The sequence below is a fragment of the Pristiophorus japonicus genome, unplaced genomic scaffold (genome assembly GCF_044704955.1).
Source record: "Pristiophorus japonicus isolate sPriJap1 unplaced genomic scaffold, sPriJap1.hap1 HAP1_SCAFFOLD_66, whole genome shotgun sequence".
NCBI classification, from domain to species: domain Eukaryota; kingdom Metazoa; phylum Chordata; class Chondrichthyes; family Pristiophoridae; genus Pristiophorus; species Pristiophorus japonicus.
In genome coordinates, this window is record NW_027254572.1 from 2,514,566 (window position 1) to 2,534,567 (window position 20,002).

Consider the following 20,002-nt stretch of genomic DNA (forward strand, 5'->3'; position numbering starts at 1 on the left):
ATTTAAGAGTTGGCCCGAATTTGCTCCCAATGTACACAACAACACATTTGGCGCAAATGGCAGAGACCGCGTGGCCTAATCGCGAAGTTATCAGAAGATTGCAGGTTTGAATCCTACCGCTGTCAATTAGACCGCTCTGTGAAATTTGATATTGTTTGCTGAGATTCTGCCGAAAAATCAAGCATCTCGGACAGTCACTCACCAGAAGTAAAGGAAGGCTGTTTGCTTTAAGAATCTAATCGCACGTTTTCATCATTGTCGATCTTGTTTCACGGGCAGAACAAGCTTTGAAGTGGATTTTCTTGCAGTTTATTTCTGCTTGCATGCAATAAGCGGAAAATTGTATGTCTGACGCTTCGGTAAGTAAAAGATGAGGTTACCGAGAGGTTAATGCGATCGACTGCTAATCCGTTGTGTTCTGCACGCATGAGTTCGTAATCCCATCCTCGTCGTTATTGTGTTACAAATTTAAGCCCCCGGTCGTTTGTCAATCACATTTAACCTCATCTCTAAATTCCCCTTTCGCTAACAAGAATGCTGCACGTTGCTAATGTCATGTTTCAAATTAATAATATATTCGTGAAAGGGATGACAGTTGTAGGACGATGGAGAGTGGGACTAATTAGATAGATCTCGAGGGACAGCACATGCACGGCGCGCCGAATATCTTTTCTCTCTACCCTCAGAAGCTGAGAGCGACGCTCTTCACTCTCAGCGGCTCGTTGATCTAGGGGTACGATGCTCGCTCAGCGATGATCACATTTGAAATGCGAGAGGTACCGGGTCCAAATCCTGGACCAGCCCCGCCAGTTTTTACTCAAAGTTCCGCTTCTCACAGCCGGTCGACATATGAAAAAACAGAAATAATTCACATTAAAACATGTGATTTTGCGCCGATGACCCCACAGTGTCCAGATCCCAGAGCAAAGTGAAACTCACCCAACTGACTCCAGTTAAAATATCTCAGAGGTACTCGGCTCTGTGTCTCGTTGGATAACCGAAACCCGTGTTTGATTCCGCCCAATACTTGATCAGTATACATTGCTGTCTGTTCGCATAACCTCACCTCAATTGGCATAAGCATACATTCAGCGTCAATCTCCAACTCTGCCCTGAATATGAGTGCGTCCTGTTTCTCTGGAGCTGAAAAGATGTCAGAAGCTGGCTTTTGAATTAATCACTTGGCTACCGAATTCAAACCGGACAGGAAATCAATCTGGGCTGGCCAAGCTGCCTGGTCTCATTAAATGGCGTTGAACCCTATATTGCAGGCACATTATAGTGTTCTGGCCTCAACATTCGGTTCAACGTATCGGATCATAAGCACCGCTCCCATTGTCTGGTAATGGTTCTGCTATTCCCACTAACACCTCCTCTGGACAATCCTTTGTTACGTTATTGCCCGATTACCACCCACTTTGCCTTTCTCCATTGTGCCATTTATTAATTAATCACTCATGCGTTCCAATGTATCACAGACCTTTCCTTTTGACCTTTCTCGCTGTGTATTTTTTCCAGGCGCTATTTTTGTTGAAAAAATCTGTAATCTTTAAGTTTTGCTAAAATATTGGAATGATTATCCGGGTTCTCCATCCACAGAACCTGCACGACCTGCTGCGTTTTACACAATTATCTGTTTTTATTCATTCTGTTTCCGTATCCCATTTAAGAGGATGTGCTGTCCGTCTGGGATCATTCTCTGTCTATTTAAAATGGTGTGCTGTCTGTCCCGGATTTCAAATTTCAAATTTCAAAAACTGCCTTTGAAGGGTGCTTGAACTTTAATTTGTTTGTTTGTGTAAGCAAGAGTGTGTGCAAACATGTGTGCGTTCTTACTGTGCATTTCATATCATGTGAGAAAAAAGCAGTACATGCAACTTGAAGCCATACTGATTTAATTGAACACTCCTTCCTGGACGCTCTGACGGTAGAAGAATTTGCTGTGGGATTTTGCTATTCCACATCTGAAAGAAGGGAAAATACACAAGTTAGAAATATAGCGATTTTAACCAGTGCTTGCGTGTTGGCTGTGTGACATAATGACATCCTCCACCCGTATTTTGAAATTCAAATCAAATCAAATCAAGACAAAACAAAACATGACTCATTGACTGACTTTGTTTAGATATATATATATATATATGTATACACGAATTCAATTTTAAATTTTTAACTTTCACAATAAATGTGCTTTTTCTGTTCTGCCTGCACTGGGCTCTATTACATTTGACCTCTTTCACAGCGCAAGCAGCTACTGTCAGATCCAGCAGAAAGCCATACGCGACTTTAAAGTATCGTCTTTGTAGCCCACATCGTCCCTCGTGGCTTGTCTTGCACCATGGGCTTACTGTGTTTGGGTATTTACTGGCTGCACCCCCTCTTTTCCAATGGAATTTTTCCAGTCACAAAGCCTTCGTTCAATCAAAAAATATCTAGAAAATGAATCAATTATTTATTTATTTAAAACAAATCAATGAAATTTATTTTTAAATAAAATTTAAATACATTTATTTTCTTAAAATGTTAAATATGTACATATTTGTATATTGGCTTTTTGTCTGGGTTGCTTTTACGTCCCTCCCTCCTTCCTGCCTGTCTGTCACATGTGGTTTCAATCACCGACCAAGCCCCTCGTGATCCTGATGCCCACACTCACTCACGCACCACACAATTGCCTTCAGGGATGATAGAAATCTCACTTTATTCTTTTAAAAGGGAACTGCTGTCAGTCAAGGGTCATTCTACATCTGTATAAAAGGGATGTGCTTGCAGTCGCGGATCATTCTGTCTCTGTTTCAACGGGATGGTTGTCAGTTCCGGTGCATAATTTTCCCTTTAAAACGGATGATCTCGTAATCCCGCATCATCCTGCAGAGTTTGAGAAGGAGTATGATTTCAGCTGCATTGACTGAATTGTTAAACTGTTGTGTTCCAAGTTACATTGGGGCTGGCTGCGCTGGTGCGCACCCAGATCACAGTGCATCTGTTCATTTTCTAGACAAATGCTAATCTTTTCCAAAGCCCAATCCTTGATATAGCAGTGGCACCGAATTTGCTCCCAATGTATACAACAACAAATTTTTAATTGATGGCAGAAACCGCGTGGCCAAATGAATAAGACATCAGACTTCGAGTGAAACCATGCTGTTATCAGAAGATTGCAGGCTCAATTCTTGGCGTGGTCACTTAGTTCGTTGCGTGCAATCTTATATTCGTTCATGTAATTCTGCCGAAAAATCAATCATCTATTGCAGTCACTCATCTGAAGTAAAGGAAGGCTGTTTGCTCTAACAATCTAATGGCACATTTTCATCATTATCCATCTGGTTGCACGGGTAGAGCAAGCTGTGTCGTGCACTTTCTTGCACATTATTTCTCTTTGTGCACAAGAAGCAGGAGATTTTATGACTGACAGAGGAATTAGGAACAGGTGTAAGCCATCTAGCCCCTTGAGCCTGCTCCGCCACTCAACAAGATCATGGCTGATCTGGCCATGGACTCAGCTCCACTTTCCCGCCCGCTCCCTTTCACCCTTAATTCCCTTATTGGTTAAAAATGTATCTATCTGTGATTTGAATACATTCAATGAGCTAGCCTCAACTGCTTCCCTGGGCAGAGAATTCCATAGATTCACAAACCTCTGGTAGAAGCAATTCCTTCTCAACTCGGTTTTAAATTGGCTCCCCCGTATTTTGAAGCTGTGCCCGCTAGTTCTAGTCTTCCCGACCAGTGGAAACAACTTCTCTGCCTTTATCTTGTCTATCCTTTTCATTATTTCAAATGTTTCTATAAGATCACCACTCATCCTTCTGAACTCCAACGAGTAAAGACCCAGTCTACTAAATCTATCATCATAAGGTAACCCCCTCATCTCCGGAATTAGCCTAGTGAATCGTCTCTGTACCCGCTCCAAAGCTAGTATATCCTTCTTAAGTAAGGTGACCAAAACTGCACGCAGTACTCCAGGTGCGGCCTCACCAATACCCTATCCAGTTGTAGCAGGACCTCCCTGCTTTTGTACTCCATCCCTCTCGCAATGAAGGCCAACATTCCATTCGCCTTCCTGATTACCTGCTGCACCTGAAAACTAAATTTTGGGATTCATGCACAAGGACCCCCAGTTCCCTCTGCACCGCAGCATGTTGTAATTTCTCCCCATCCAAATAATATTACTTTTTACTGTTTTTCTTTCCAAGGTGGATAACCTCACATTTTCCGACATTTTATTCCATCTGCCAAACATTAGTCCATTCGCTTAACCTATCTAAATCTCTTTGAAGCCTCTCTGTATCCTCTACACAACCCGCTTTCCCACTAATCTTTGTGTTATCTGCAAATTTTGTGACATTACACTCTGTCCCCTCTTCCAGGTCAGCTATGTATATTGTAAACAGTTGTGGTCCCAGCACTGATCCCTGTGGCACACAACTAACCACGGATTTCCAACCCGGATGCTGCAGTAACTTCGAGACGAAGTGTCCGAGAGGTTAAAAAGATGGCCTGCTAATCCATTGTGCTTTGCCTACATGAGTTCGAATCTCATCCTCGCCCTGGTTGTGTTACAGCTATGACCCACCGTGGTCGTTTTATCAATCACATTAAACCTCATCGCCAACTTCCTCTGACACTCACAAGGATGCTGCCCTTTGCACGTCTCAAATTAATAATATATTCGTCAAAGGGATAACATTTTAGGAATATGGAGAGGGAGGCAAATTAGATAGGTCTCTGAGGGACAGCACAAGCACGATGCGCCGAATATTCTTTCTCACTGCCGTCAATATCTGAGAGCTGCGCTCTTCACTGTCGGCGGCTCGTTGGTCTCAGTGTCTGATTGGCGCTGAGGGATGATTACATTTGTAAATGCAAGAGGTCGCGGGTCCAAATCCCGGACATGCCCCGGCATTTTTTACTCAAGGTTCCGCTTCTCACAGCCGGTCGATATTTGAGAAATCAGACACATTTCACATTAAAACGTGTGATTTTGCGCCGATGTTCCCAGATCCCTGAGCAAAGTGAAACTCACCCAACTGATTAAAGTTAAAGTATCTCAGAGATAATCGGCTCTGTGTCGAGTTGCATAACCTAAACCCGTGTTTGGTTCTGGCCAATGCTTAATCAGTATGTCTTCCTATCTGCAATCATAAGCTCACCTCAATTGAGATAAGCATACATTCAGCGGCAATCTCACTCTGCCCTGAATATGAGTGCGTCCTGTTTCTCTAGAGCTGAAAAGATGTGTGAAGATGGCTTTTGAATTAGTCCCTTGCCTGCCGAATTCAAACCGGACTGGAAATCAATCCGGGGTGGCCAAGCTGCCTGGTCTGATTAAAAGGCATTATTAGAGACCCTCGGAGACCTATCTAATTAGCACCCTATATTGTAGGCATGTTATAGTCTTCTGACCTCAACATTAGATTCAACTTATCGCATCATCAGCACCGCTCCCATTTTCTGTGAGTGGTCTGCTGTTCCCACTAACACCTCCTCTGGACAATCTTTTGTTACCTTATTGCCCGATTACCACCCACTTTGCCGTTCCCCATTGTCCCATGTATTATTTAATCACTCCTGCGTTCCATTGTACCACAGACGTTTCCTTTTGCCCTTTCTCGCTGCTTATTTTTTCCAGGCTCTATTTTTTTTGAAAACATCTGTAATCTTTAACTTTATTCTAAAATATCGGAATTATTATCCGACAGAACGTGGAACCGGGTTCTTCATTCACAGAATCTGCACGACCTGCTGAGTTTTACGAAATTATCTGCTTTATTCATTCTGTTTCCATATCCCTTTTAAGGGGATGGGCTGTCTGTCCAGGATCATTCTCTGTCTGATTAAAATGGTGTGCTATCACTGCAGGATGATTCTCTGCCTGTTTAAAATGGATGTGCTGTCTGTCCTGGATTTCAAATTTCAAATTTCCAAAAATTGCAGGAATTTTAGTTTGTTTGTGTGTTTGTGTAAACCAGAGTGTGTGCAAACGTGCTGTGCGATCTTACCGTGAATTTCATGTCATGAGAGTAAAATGCATTAAATGCAACTTGAAGACATACTGATTTGACTGAACATTCCTTCGTGCACTCTCTGACGGTAGAAGAATCTGCCGTGGGACTTTGCTATTCCACATCTGAACGAAAGGAAAATAAACAAGTTTGAAATATAACGATTTTCGCCAGGGCTTGCGTGTGGGCTGTGTGACATGATGACATCATCCAAACTTATTTTGAAATTCAAATCAAATCAAATCAAGACAAGACAAGACTGACTGACTGACTTTGTTAACACACATATATAAATATATATGTATATTTATATGCAATCCCAACTTTTTAACTTTCACAATAAATGTGCTTTTTCTGTTCTGCCTGCACTGGGCTCTATTACATTTGACCTCTTTCACAGCACAAGGAGCTGCTGTCAGAGCCAGTAGAAAGACATGCGCCACTTTAAAAGATCGCCTTTGTTGTGCACATCTTCTCTTTTGGATTGTCTTCCTCAAAGGGCTTACTGTGTTTGAGAATTTGCTGACTGCATCCCCTCATTTCCAATGGGGTTCATCCAGTCACGCAACCTTCGTTCAATCAGAAAACATATAGATTAGGAATCAATTATTTATTCATTTAAAACAAATCAAATTTTTTTTTTAAATGAAACTTAAATTTTATGTATTATCTTAAAATGTTTTATGTACATATATATATATTTTTAAATTGGCTTTTTGTCTGGGTTAATTTTATGTGCGTCCCTCCTTCCTGCCTGTCTATAACCTGTGGGTCCAACAACCGTCCCAGCCCCGCGTGGTCCTGAGCCCCACGCTCACACATTCACTGAACAATTTCCTTCAGGGATGATAGAAATCTCACTTTATTCTTTTAAAAGTTAACTGCGGTCTGTCAAGGGACTATCTGAAAGTGGCTAAAAGGGCTGTGCTTGTACTCCTGGATCATTCGGTGTCTGTTTAAACGAAATCTTTGTCAGTTCCAGTTCATAATCTGCCCCTTGAAGACGGATTTTCTCATAAACCCAGATCATCCTGTATATTTTTAAAAGGAGTGTGATTTCAATTGCAATGACCGAATTGTTAAACTGTTGTCTACCAAGCTACATTGTGTTTGCCTGAGCCGCTGCTGACCCAGGTCGCAGCGCATCTGTTAAATTACTCAAGACATGCTCATCTATTACTAAATCTAATCATTGTTATAGCAGTTGCCCCGAATTACTCCCAATATAAACAAAAACAAATAGCCCTTTGGCGGCAGCAGCGCGTGGCCTAATACATAAAATGTCTGTCTTCGATTGTAAGCGTGATGTTATCAGACGATTGCAGATTCGTATCCTGCCGCTATCAATTATCTCGCTGCGTGAAATTTTAACGTCTTTGTTGTTATTCTGCTGTAAAACGAGCCATCTCGCTCAGTCACTCACCTGAAGTAAAGGGAGGCTGTTTGCTTTAAGAAACCAATGGCAAATTTTCATCATGTCGATCTGGTTGCACGGGCACAACAAGCGATGAAGTAGACCTTCTTGCAGATTATGTCTGTTTGGTTGCAAAAATTAGAGGACTGTATGGCTGACGTTGTAGTAAATAGGAGATAAATTGGCAGAGAGGTTCAGGTGATGGACTGCTAATCAATTGTGCTCCCAACCTCGTCGTTATTGTGTTAAACTTTTGACCGCTCTGTTTGTTTTGTCAATCATATTTAACCTCATGGCCAAATTCACCTGTTACTGACAAGGATGCTGCACTTTGGTCATGTCATGTCTCACATTAATTATATGTTCATCAAAGAGAAAACATTAGCAGGACAATGGATATGGTGACTAATTACATCGGCCACTGAGAGACACCACAGACACGATGGGCCGAATAGTAAACTACCGTCAGAATCTGAGAGCTTCGCTTCTCAACGTTCGCGGCTCGTTGATCGATTTGTTTAGAGATTGTCGCAATTTAAATGCGAGAAATCACAGGTTCAAATCCCGCACGAGCTTCGACATCTTTTATTCAAAGATCCACTTCTCTCAGCAGGTCGACATGTGAGAAAACAACAATATTTCAAATTAAGCGTGTCATTTCACGCCGTCGTCCCGACAGCGTCCAAATCCCAGAGTTTCACAGGAGCAAAGTGAAATTACCCAACTGAGTAAAGTTAAAATATCTCAGATGTACTCGGGTCTGAGTCTCATTGGACAACCTAAACCCGTGTTTGGTTCCAGACAATACTTGATCAGTATATCTTCCTTTGTGCCGCATCAGCTCACCTCAATTAGGATAAGCAGACATTCAGCGTCAATATCCACCTCTTCCCTGAATATGAGTGCGTCCTGTTTCTCTAGAGCTGAAAAGATGTGCGAAGCTTGCTTTTGAATTAGACACTTGGCTGCCGAATTGAAACCGGACAGGAAATCAATCCCGGGTGGCCAAGCTGCCTGGTCTGATTAAAAGGCGTTGACATCCTATATTTCGATTAGGCATTTGACAGTCGTTCGGCCTCAAAATTACGTTCAACAAATCGGATCATAAGCACCGCTCCCATTGTCTGGTAATGGTTCTGCTATTCCCACTAACACCTCCTCTGGACCATCCTTTGTTACTTTATTGCCCGATTACCACCCACTTTGCTATTTCCCATTGTGCCATTTATTATTTAATCACTCATGCGCTCCAATGTATCACAGAACTTCTCTTTTGTCCTTTCTCTTTGCCTATTTTTTCCAGCTGCTCGATTTGTTGAACAAATCTGTAATCTTTAACATTTTCCTAAAATATTGGAATGATTATCCGACAGAACGTGAAACCGGGTTCTTCATCCACAGAATCTGCACGACCTGCTGAGTTTTACATAATTATCTGTCCTTTATGCATTCTGTTTCCTTATCCCTTTTAAGCCACTGTGCTGTCTGTCCAAGATCATTCTCTGTCTGTGTAAAATGGTTTGCTCTCAGTCCCGGATCATTCTATGCCTGTTTAAAAGGGATGTGCTGTCTGTCCCAGATTTCAAATTTCAAATTTCAAAAACTGCCTTTGGACGGTGCAGGTATTTTAGTTTGTTTGTGTGTTTGTGTAAGCCAGGGTGTGTGCAAACGCGCAGTTCGATCTTACTGTGCATTGCATGTCATGTGAGAAAAATGAATTACGTGCAACTTGAAGCCATACTGATTAGATTGAACACTCCTTCGTGGACTCTCTGATGGTACAATAATCTGCTGTTGGAATTTGCTATTCCACATCTGAAAGAAGGGAAATTAAACAAGTTAGAAATATAGCGATTGTAGCCAGGGCTAGCCTGTGGGCTGTGTGACAAGATGCCATCCTCCACCCTTATTTTCCAATGCTAATCAAATCAAATCAAGACATAACAAGACATGACTGACTGACTGACTTTGTGTATACATGTATATATATGTGTATATTTATACACAATCCCAACTTTTTAACTTTCAAAATAAATATGCTTTTTTTGTTCTGCCTGCACTGAGCTTCATGACATTGGATCTATTTCACAGCACAAGCAGCTGCTGTCAGATGTAGCAGAAGGACACTCGCGAGTTTAAAAGATCGCCTTTATAGCCCACATCTTCCCTCGTGGCTTGCCTTCCACCAAGGGCTTACGGTGTTTGGATATTTGCTGACAGCACCCCATCATTTCCAATGGAATTCTTCCAGTCACGCAGCCTTCGTTCAATCAAAACATATCGAGATAATGAATCAATTATTTATTTATTTCAAATAAATCAAATTCAATTTTTTTCAATAAAATATATATTTTATCTTTTCTGAAAATGTTAAATGTATATATATTTGTAAATTGGCTTTTTGACTGGCCTGGTTTTACGTCCCTCACCCTTTCCTGACTGTCTATCACCTGTGGTTTCAATCACCGTCCCAGACCTGCGAGTTCCTGACCCCCACGCACACTCACTGCACAATTGCATTCAGGGATAATAGAAATGTCAATTTATTCTTTTAAAAGGGAACTGCTTTCAGTCAAGGGTCATTCTGCATCTGTGAAAAAGGGTTGTGTTTGCAGTCGCGGATCATTCTGTGTCTGTTTAAACGGGATGGTTGTCAGGTCCGGCTCATAATCTGTCCATTTAAAACGAATTTTCTCCTAATCCCAGATCATCCTGTGCAGTTTGAGAAGGTGTATGATTTCAAATGCAATGACCGAATTGTTAAACTGTTGTGTTCCAAGTTACATTGGGGATGTCTGCGCCGATGCGCACCCAGATCGCAGTGCATTTGTTACTTTAGTCGAAATATGCTCATCTTTTCCAAAATCCACTCCTTCATATCGCAGTTTCCCCGAATTTGCTCCCAATATAAACAACAACAAACGTTGCGCTGATGCAGAGGTCGCGTGGCCTAACGGATAAGGTGTCTGACTTTGATTACCAGCGTGACGTTATCAGAAACTTATAAGTTCGAGTCCTGCTGTGGTCAATTAGTTCGCCACATGAAAATTTATATTCTTTGTTGTGATGCTGCCGAAAAACCAACCATCTCTTAAAGTCACTCACCTGAAGTGAAGGAAAGCTGTTTGCTTTAAGAATCTAATGGCACATTTGCATCATTCTCGATCTGTTTGCACAGGCAGAACAAGCTGTGAAGTGGACTTTCTTGCACATTATTTCTCTTTGGATACAAAAAGCAGCAGGTTGAATGGGTGACTTGTCGCTAAATAAGACACGAGGTGGCCGAGTGGTTAAGGCGATGGACTAATAATCTATTGTGCTCTGCACACATGGGTTCAAATCCCATCTTCGTCGTTATTGTGCTACAGTTTTGATCCCCCTGGTCGTTTGTCAATCACATTTATACTCATCGCCATATTTCCCTTTTGCGAACAAGAATGCTGCACTTTGCGACTGTCATGCCTCAAATTAATAATATATTCGTCAAAGGGATAACATTTGTAGGAGTATGGAGAGGAATACTAATCAGCGAAGTCTGGAGGGACAGCACACGCACGATGCGCCGAATATCTTTTCTCACTACCGTCAGAATCTGAGAGCTACGTTCTTCACTGTTGGTGGCTCGATGGTCTATGGGTGCGATTCTCGCTTAGCGATGATCACATTTAAAATGCGAACAATCCCGTACGACCCCCGCCAGTTTTTACTCAAAATTCTGCTTCTCCCAGCCGGTCGACGTAAGAGAAAATAAAAATATTTCACGTTAAAACATGTGTTTTTGCGCAAATGATCCCACAGCTTCCAAATTCCATAGCAAAGTGAAACTCACCCAACTGAGTAAAGTTAAGGTATCTGAGAGGTACTCGGCTCTGTGTCTCGTTTGATAACCGAAACCCATGTTTGGTTCCGGCCAATACTTGATCAGTATATATTCCTGTCTCAACGCATAACCTCACCTGAACTGGGATAAGCATACATTCAGCTTCAATCTCCAACTCTGACCTGAATATGAGTGTGTCCTGTTTCTCTAGAGCTGAAAAGATGTGAGAAGCCGGATTTGAATTAGTCCCTTGGCTGCCGAATTCAAAACGGACAGGAAATGAATAAGGGGTGGCCCAGCTGCCTGGTCTGATTAAAAGGCGTTGAAGGCATATCTTTTAGTCATGTTATAGTCTTCTGCACTCACCATTAGGTTCAACGTATCGGATCATAAGCATCGTTCCCATTGCCTGAGATTGGTTCTGCTATTCGCACTAACACTGGACCATCCTTTGTTACGTTATTGTCCGAATACCACACACTTTGCCGTTTCCCATTGTGCCATCAATTACTTAATCACTCCTGCGTTCCAGTGTATCACAGACGTTCCCTTTTGACCTTTCTCGCTACGTATATTTGCCAGGCGCTATTTTTGTTGAAAAAAATTGTAAAATTTAACTTTTTCCTAAAATATCGGTATGATTATCTGACAGAACGTGAAACCGGGTTCTTCATCTACAGAATCTGCACGACCTGCTGAGTTTTATACATTCATCTGTTTTTATTCATTGTGTTTCCATGTCCCTTTTAAGAGGATGGGCTGCCTATCCGAGATCAATCTCTGTCTGTTTAAAATGGTGTGCTTTCAGTGTTGGATCATTCTGGGCCTATTAAAAAGGGAAGTGTTGACTGCCCCGGATTTCAAATTTCAAATTTCAAAAACTGCCTTTGAACGGTGCTAGAATTTAATTTGTTTGTTTGTTTGTTTGTATAAGCCAGAGTGTTTGCAAGCGTGCTGTGCGATCTTACTGTGCATTTCATGTCATGTGAGACAAATGCATTACATGCAACTTGAAGCCATACTGATTTGATTGAAGACTCGTTCGTGGACTCTCTGACAGTAGAAGAATCTGCTGTGGGCTTTTGCTATTCCCTGAAAGAAGGGAAAATACACAAGTTAGAAATATACCGATTTTAGCCAGGGCTTGCGAGTGGGCTGTGTGACATGATGACATCCTCCACCCGTATTTTGAAATTCAAATCAAGTCAATTCAAGACAAGACAAGACATGACTAACTGACTGGCTTTGTGTTTACATGTATATATATATATATATATATATATGTATAAATATATACAATCCAAACTTTTTAACTTTCACGATAAATATGTTTTTTTCTGTTCTGCTGCTCTATTACATTTGACCTCTTTCACAGCACAAGCAGCTGCTCTCAGGTGCAGTAGAATGACACATGTGAATTTAAAAGAGCGCCTTTGTAGCCCACATCTTCCGTCCGGCTTTTCTTCCGCCATGGGCTTACAGTGTTTTGGTATTTACTGACTGCACCCCGTGATTTCCAATTGAATTTTTCCAGTCGCACAGCCTTCGTTCAATCAAAAAACATCCAGATAATGAATTAATTATTTATTTATTTCAAACAAATCAAATTCAATTATTTTTAAATAAAATTTAAGTGTATTTCTTTTCTTAAAATATTAAATATATATATATTTCTTAATTGGCTTTTAGTGCTTTTACGTCCCTCCCTCCTTCCTGCCTGTCTATCACATGTGGTTTCAATCACTATCCCAGCCCCGCGTGGGCCTGACCCCCACGCTCACTCACGCACCGCACAATCGCCTTCAGGGATGATATAAATCTCACTTTATTCTTTTAAAAGTGAACTGATGTCTTTCAAGGGTCATTCTGCATCTGTGTAAAATGGATGTGCTTGCATTCGCGGATCATTTTGCGCCTGTTTAAATGGGATGCTTGTCAGTTACGGTTCATAACTGTCCCTTTAAAACTGATTTTCTCGTAATCCCGCATTATCCTGCATAGTTTGAGAAGGAGTACGATTTGTGTAAGCTAGAGTGTGATTTCTGGTGCAAAGACCGAATTGTTAAACTGTTGTGTTCCAAGTTACATTGGGACTGGCTGCTTCGCTGCGCACCCAGATCGCAGTGCATTTGTTCATTTACTCGAAATATGCTCATCTTTTCCTAAACCCACTCCTTGGCATAGCATTTGACCCGAGTTTGCTTCCTGTGATGTATCTCACATTACTGTATATAACTGTATCTTACCATGCTATACATTAATTTAACTGGATATAACCTGTAACAATACGCATACCTTACCACCAGGGGTGCACTTGCAGGATACACTCCATACCTGTCCCACTGAGGTACATAAAGGGAGGTCTCAGGCAAGTGCAGCACTGGAGAGCTGTGAATTAAAGGTGCAGGTCCTGAGTGACCTTGAGTTCAGCATGTGTCTTGTGGAAGTCAGTACATTAGACTCAGGACTTTACAGTGGCGACGAGGATGGGATCACAGAATCGACAGAATGGCTACCAATAGATCAGATGAGAACTACAATGCTGGAGAGAATTGGGATGACTTTATAGAAAGGCTCCAGCAAAGCTTTGTGACGAAATACTGGCTGGGCGACAAAAAGGCAGACAAGACAAGAGCCCATCTCTTGACCAGCTGTGGATCGAAAACATACGCTTCAATGAAAGATCTGCTGGCTACATGAAACCAGCAAGCAAGTCGTTTGAGGAGTTGAGCGCACTCGTGAGAGACCACCAGAAGCCAGCAAACAGCCTACACATGGCCAGACACAGGTTCTACAACTACCGACGCTGTGTGGAACAAAGCATACCCAACTTCAATGCGGAACTTCGGAGGCTGGCTAGTTCATGTGATTTCACCGATGAACTAAGGAGAGAATTATTGAGAGACTTTTTTATTGAAGGAATAGGCCACGCAGGCATATTCCGAAAGCTTATAGAGACTAAGAACTTACCTTGAAAGGCAGCAGCACTGGTCACACAGATGTTCTTGGCAGGCGAAGAAGAAACGAGGCTGATCTCTACTTCGGGTATGACAACCAACAAGGCATCGGAACAAGGGATTCACATTGAGAAACAAACCGCTACCCCCACACCCAGACAAAGGCCGGAGAGCAGGCCTTTAACAGCAGACAGTGGCGCCAGAATCCATCAAAATCAAGGGCCACATGAACGGTAGTTCAGACCTCATCAACCCCAATGCGAGCAATCAACAACAGATCGAGAGAAGCTCAAGGGAGATCAGCCAGACGCAGCTCATCCTTCGCAAATAATGGAAACGGTCTGTGTTGGAGATGTGGGGGGAGGCACTCTATCAGGGTGTGTCGATTTCAGCATGCCGTTTGCAAAAACTGCAACTACACACTGCATCTGGCTCGTATGTGCAGAAAAACAGCAGCTCGACTGGTATACAAATCAGTAGGTTGGGAATGCTAACCAGTACCTGGCTGGAACAGTGCACGGGACGCCGGGGTCCAGCGGGTTAACACGATCAATGTCTACTGTTCTTACACCAAGACGCCTCCAATTATGATGAGGGTTCTACTCAACGGGATGCCCGTCAACATGGAACTGGACACAGGGGCCAGTCAATCACTCATGAGCGTTCAACAATTTGAACAACTGTGGCCGCACAAAAGCAACAGACCAAAACTCACAAAGATCGACACCAAACTGAGGATCTATATGTGATGAGGGAATAGAGAGAAAACGAACTGGACCGGCTTCTGCGGGAAGGCATAATTTCTCCCGTGGAATTTAGCGACTGGGCAAGCACCATCATCCCCGTCAAGAAGCCTGATGGATCCATGTGAATCTGTGGGGATTATAAGTCTGCGATAAACAGAGTCTCCCGACAGGACCAATACCTGCTGCCCAGAGCGGAGGACCTATTTGCCACGTTCGCCGGAGGTAAACTTTTCTCGAAACTTGACGCACATTTGCATATATGACGCAAGAACTGACTGAAGAGTCTAAGCTACTCACCACCATCAACACACATCGAGGCCTTTTTGGGTACAATCGATGCCCATTCGGCATCAGGTCGGCGGCGGCTATATTCCAGCGCTACATGGAGAGTCTGCTCAAGTTCATCCCGGGGACTGTTGTGTTTAAAGATGACATACTCATCATGGGCAGGTACACCGACTCTCATCTCCGCAATCTTGAGGAAATACTCAGTCGATTGGATCGGGTAGGCCAAAGAGTTAAGAAATCCACGTGTCTGTTTCTCGCGCCTGAGGTTGAATTTTTTGGCAGATGGATTGCCGCCGATGGAATTCGCTCAACCGAATCCAAAACCAAAGCGATTCACCTGGCACCCAGTCTCTGGAATGTCTCAGAACTGTGTGCGTTTCTCGGGCTACTCAATTACTTTGGGAACTTTATGCAGAACTTGAGCACGATGCTGGAGCCTCTCCAAGTGCTACTCAGAAATGGGTGCGATTGGTTTTAGGGGGACGCCCAAGAACGCACCTTCAATAAGGCACGCAACCTCCTATGTTCCAAGAGTGTTTTAGCCTTTTTTGAGCTAGGTAAACAGTTAATGCTTATGTGTGCTGCGTCAGCGTATGGATTCAGTTGCGTTTTACAGCACGTCAATGATGCAGGTAAATTGCAGCCCGTTGCTTTTGCCACCAGGTCACTTTCGCGGGCAGAGCGCGGGAATGGTTGAGAAGGAGGCACTCGTGTCCGTGTATGGTGTCAAAAAGATGCAGCAATACCTTTGCGGGGCCAAGTTTGCGTTAGAAACTGACCACAAATCCCTCACGTCTCTCCTACCCAAGTGCAAGGCAATCAACGACAACGCCTCAGCGCGCATTCAGCGGTGGCCACTCATGCTGGTGGCTTACGATAAGTCACAAACCAGGCAGAGACTACTGTGCCAACGCGCTTAGCAGGCTACCCCTGGCGACCACAGAAGTGTCCGACGAACAGGACTGTGAGATGGTCATGGCAATCAATGCCTTTGAATCCACAGGTTCGCCCATGACGGCTCGCCAAATCAGAGGCTGGACCACCAGCGACCCCACGGTATCTCTAGTTAAAAGATGCGTTTTAACTTGTGACTGGGCAGAGGCAGCGATGCCTGCCCCAAGGAGGTCAAACCCTTCCATAGGTGCATGCATGAACTCTCACTACAGGCAGACTGCCTGCTGTGGGGCAGCCAAGTAGTTATGCCCTTACGAGGCAGGGAGCCATTTTTCCGGGAGCTCCATTGCGAGCACCTGGGGATTGTCCTTATGAAGGCCATAGCCAGATCTCAAGTCTGGTGGCCTGGCATTGACGCGGACTTGGAGCTCTCCGTCCATCGGTGCACCTTTTGTGCCCAACTCAGTAATGCCCCCAGGGAGGCCCTTTAAGACCCTGGCGCTGGCCCACCAAACCGTGGTCGTGGGTGCATGTCGACTATGCAAGCCCATTCATGGGCAAAATGTTCCTCGTAGTCATTGATGCATTTTCCAAATGGATCGAGTGCACCATTTTAAACTCCAGCACAACCTCCACCACTTGGAGAACCTTAGAACCATGTTTGCAATGTACGGCATTCCTGACATATTGTTCAGTGATAATGGTCCGTGTTTCACCAGCGCAGAATTTCACGATTTTATAGTTGACCACGACATCAATCACTTTAAAACAGCACCTTTCAACCCGGCCTCCAATGGCCAGGTGGAGCGAGCAGTGCAGGTCATTAAACAAGGCATGTTCAGAATCCAAGGTCCCTTGCTGCAGAGGCGCCTGTCGTGACTGCTGCTGGCATACAGATCTCGTCCACATTCGTTGACTGGGGTTTCCCCCGCGCAACTATTGATGAAACGAACCTTAAAGACCAGGCTCTCGTTAATCCTCCCAGACATGCATGAAATTGATGACGCTAAGCGTCGAAAGCTAACTGAGTACCATGGCCGAAATTCAAAGGGGAGTTGGAATGAGATCGGGGACAAAGTGCTTGTGCTAAACTATTGCTGGGGTCCCAAAAGGTTTGCAGGGACAGTAAAAGACAAAGAGGTAAACAGTTTACTCGTTATACAAATGGACAATGGCCTAACCTGCCGGAGGCATGTCGACCAAGTAAAAAGTAGATTCACTGATTACACTGAAGAACCAAAGGCAGACGACAATGTGAAATTCACACCACATCTGGTGGACAGATAGGTGGAACAATCTGAGGAAAGGGCAGTCTCAACAGTCAGCGCAGGCGAGACACCAGCAATCACACCGAACGAAACAGACAGCCCAGGTGAGATACCAGCAATCACACCAAATGAAACAGACAGCCCAGGCGAGATACCAGCAATCACACCGAACGAAACAGACAGCCCAGGCGAGATACCAGCAATCACACCGAACGAAACCGACAGCCCAGGCGAGATACCAGCAATCACACCGAACGAAACACAGGCACCAAGCAAACAACGGAACCACAACTAAGACGCTCCACGCGAGAGCGCAGACCACCTCCGAGACTGAATCTATAAAGGCAATAAGAACTTGGGGAAGGTTGATGTCATGTATCTCACATTACTGTATATAACTGTATCTTACCATGCTATACATGACTGTAACTGGATATGACCTGAAACAATAAGCATACCTTACCACAAGCGGTGCACTTGCAGGAGACACTCCATACCTTTCCCACTGAGGTGTATCAAGGCAGGTCTCAGGCAAGTGTAGCAGTGGAGAGCTGTGAATTAAAGGTGCAGGTCCTGATTGACCTTGACTTCAGCATGTGTCTCGTGGAAGTCAGTACATTTGAATCAGGGCTCAACTCTCCCAATATACACAATACCAAATGTTGCGCTGATGGTGAAGCCCATGCGCCCTAATGGATGAGGCGTCTGACTTCGATTACAACCTCGACGTTAACAGAATGATAACAGGTTCAAGTCCGACTGCGGTCAATTTGTTCGCTGCTTGAAATATTATATTCTTTGTTGTGATTCTGCCGAAAAACCAACCATCTCTTCCAGTCACTCACATGAAGTAAAGGAAGGCTATTTGCTTTAAGAATCTAATGGCACCTTTTCATCATTGTCGATCTGGTTGCAGAGGCAGAGCAGCTGCAAAGTGGACTTTCTTGCACATTATTTCTCTTTGGATACAAAACATAGGAGATTGAATGATTGACAGTGCTCTGAAAAAGTGACAAGGTGGCCAAGACGTTAAGTCGATCGATTGCTAACCCATTGTGCTTTGCACACATGGGTTCGAAACCCATCCTCGTCGTTATTGTGTTACAGCTTTGCCCACCGAGGTCGTTTTGTCAATCACATTTCACCTCATTGCCAAATTCCCCTTTCACTGACAATGCTGCACTTTGCTCAAGTCATGTCATGTCTCAAATTAATAATATATTCGTCAAACGGATCATACTTGTAGAATTGTGGCGAGAGAGACGAGTTAGATAGGGTCTCTGAGCGAGAGCACAAGCACGATGGGCCTAATATCTTTTCTCAATACCGTCAGAATCTGAGAGATCCCCTCTATTCTGTCGGCGGCTCTTTGGTCTAGGGTTATGAATCTCGCTTTGGGTTAACCACATTTGAAATGTGAGAGGACCTGGGTCCAAATCCCGGAACAGCCCTGCCATTTATTATTCAATATTCCACTTCTCACAGCCGGTCGACGTGAGTAAACATAAATATTTCAAGTTAAAACGTGTGATTTTGCGCCGATATTCCCAAAGCGTCCAAATCCCAGAGCAAAGTGAAACTCACCCAACTGAGTAAAGTTAAAGTATCTCAAAGGTACTCGACTCTGTGTCTCGTTGGATAACCTAAACCCGTGTTTGGTTCCGGCCAATACTTGATCAGTATATCTTCCTGTCTGGACGCATGAGCTCACCTCAATTGGAATAAGCATACATTTAGCGTCAATGTCCAACTCTGCTCTGAATATGAGTGCATCCTCTTTCTCTCGAGCTAAAAAGATGTGAGAAGCTGTCTTTTGAATTAGTATCTTGACTGCCGAATACAAACCGGACAGAAAATCAATCCGGGCTGGCCATGTTGCGTGGTCTAATTAAAAGACGTTGACACCCAATATTTTCGGCATGTTATAGTCTTCTGGCCTTAACATTAGGTTCAACGTATTGTATCATACGCATTGTCTGGTAATGGTTCTGGTGTTCCCACTAACACCTCCTCTAGACCATCGTTTGTTACCTTATTAGACGATTCCCACACACTTTGCCAATTCTCCATTACGCCATTCATTATTTAATCGATACTGCATTCCACTGTATCAAAGACGTTCACTTTTGTCCTTTCTCGCTGCGTATTTTTTACAGGTGCTAATTTTGTTGAATAAATCTGTAATCTGTAAATTTTTCCTAAAATATCGGAATGGTTATCCGACAGAACGTGAAACCGAGTTTTTCATCCACAAAATCTGCACAATCTGCAGAGTTTTACGTAATTATCTGTTTTTTATTCATTCTGTTTCCCCTCTTAAGGGGATGAGCCGTCTGTCCGGGTTCATTCTCTGTTTGTTTAAAATGGTTGCTATAATGGTGTGTCATAATCTCGTTCGCATAGAATTTAATCTAACTCGTTCCAGATGGAATATTGTATTTTCTGGATCACAATAAACAGTATCTTGTTATAAATTTTGGCTTTTTAGGTCCCTAGTGTCAGAGGAGGAATTGTCTGAGTCCTTCATTTATTTCATGTTAGAGGCAAACAGAGGTATCCATTCAGAATCAATGCACAGATTGTCATCGAGATAAATGCAGCGAGATATAC

The 20,002-nt window shown here is 43.3% G+C and overlaps 1 non-coding gene across 1 annotated transcript; it reads left to right on the plus strand.

The window, feature by feature from the left end:
• Positions 1-10,689: 10,689 nt before the first annotated feature.
• On the plus strand, positions 10,690-10,773 carry trnai-aau (transfer RNA isoleucine (anticodon AAU)). Its single transcript has one exon. It is a non-coding gene; the product is annotated as a tRNA-Ile (tRNA).
• Positions 10,774-20,002: the final 9,229 nt, after the last annotated feature.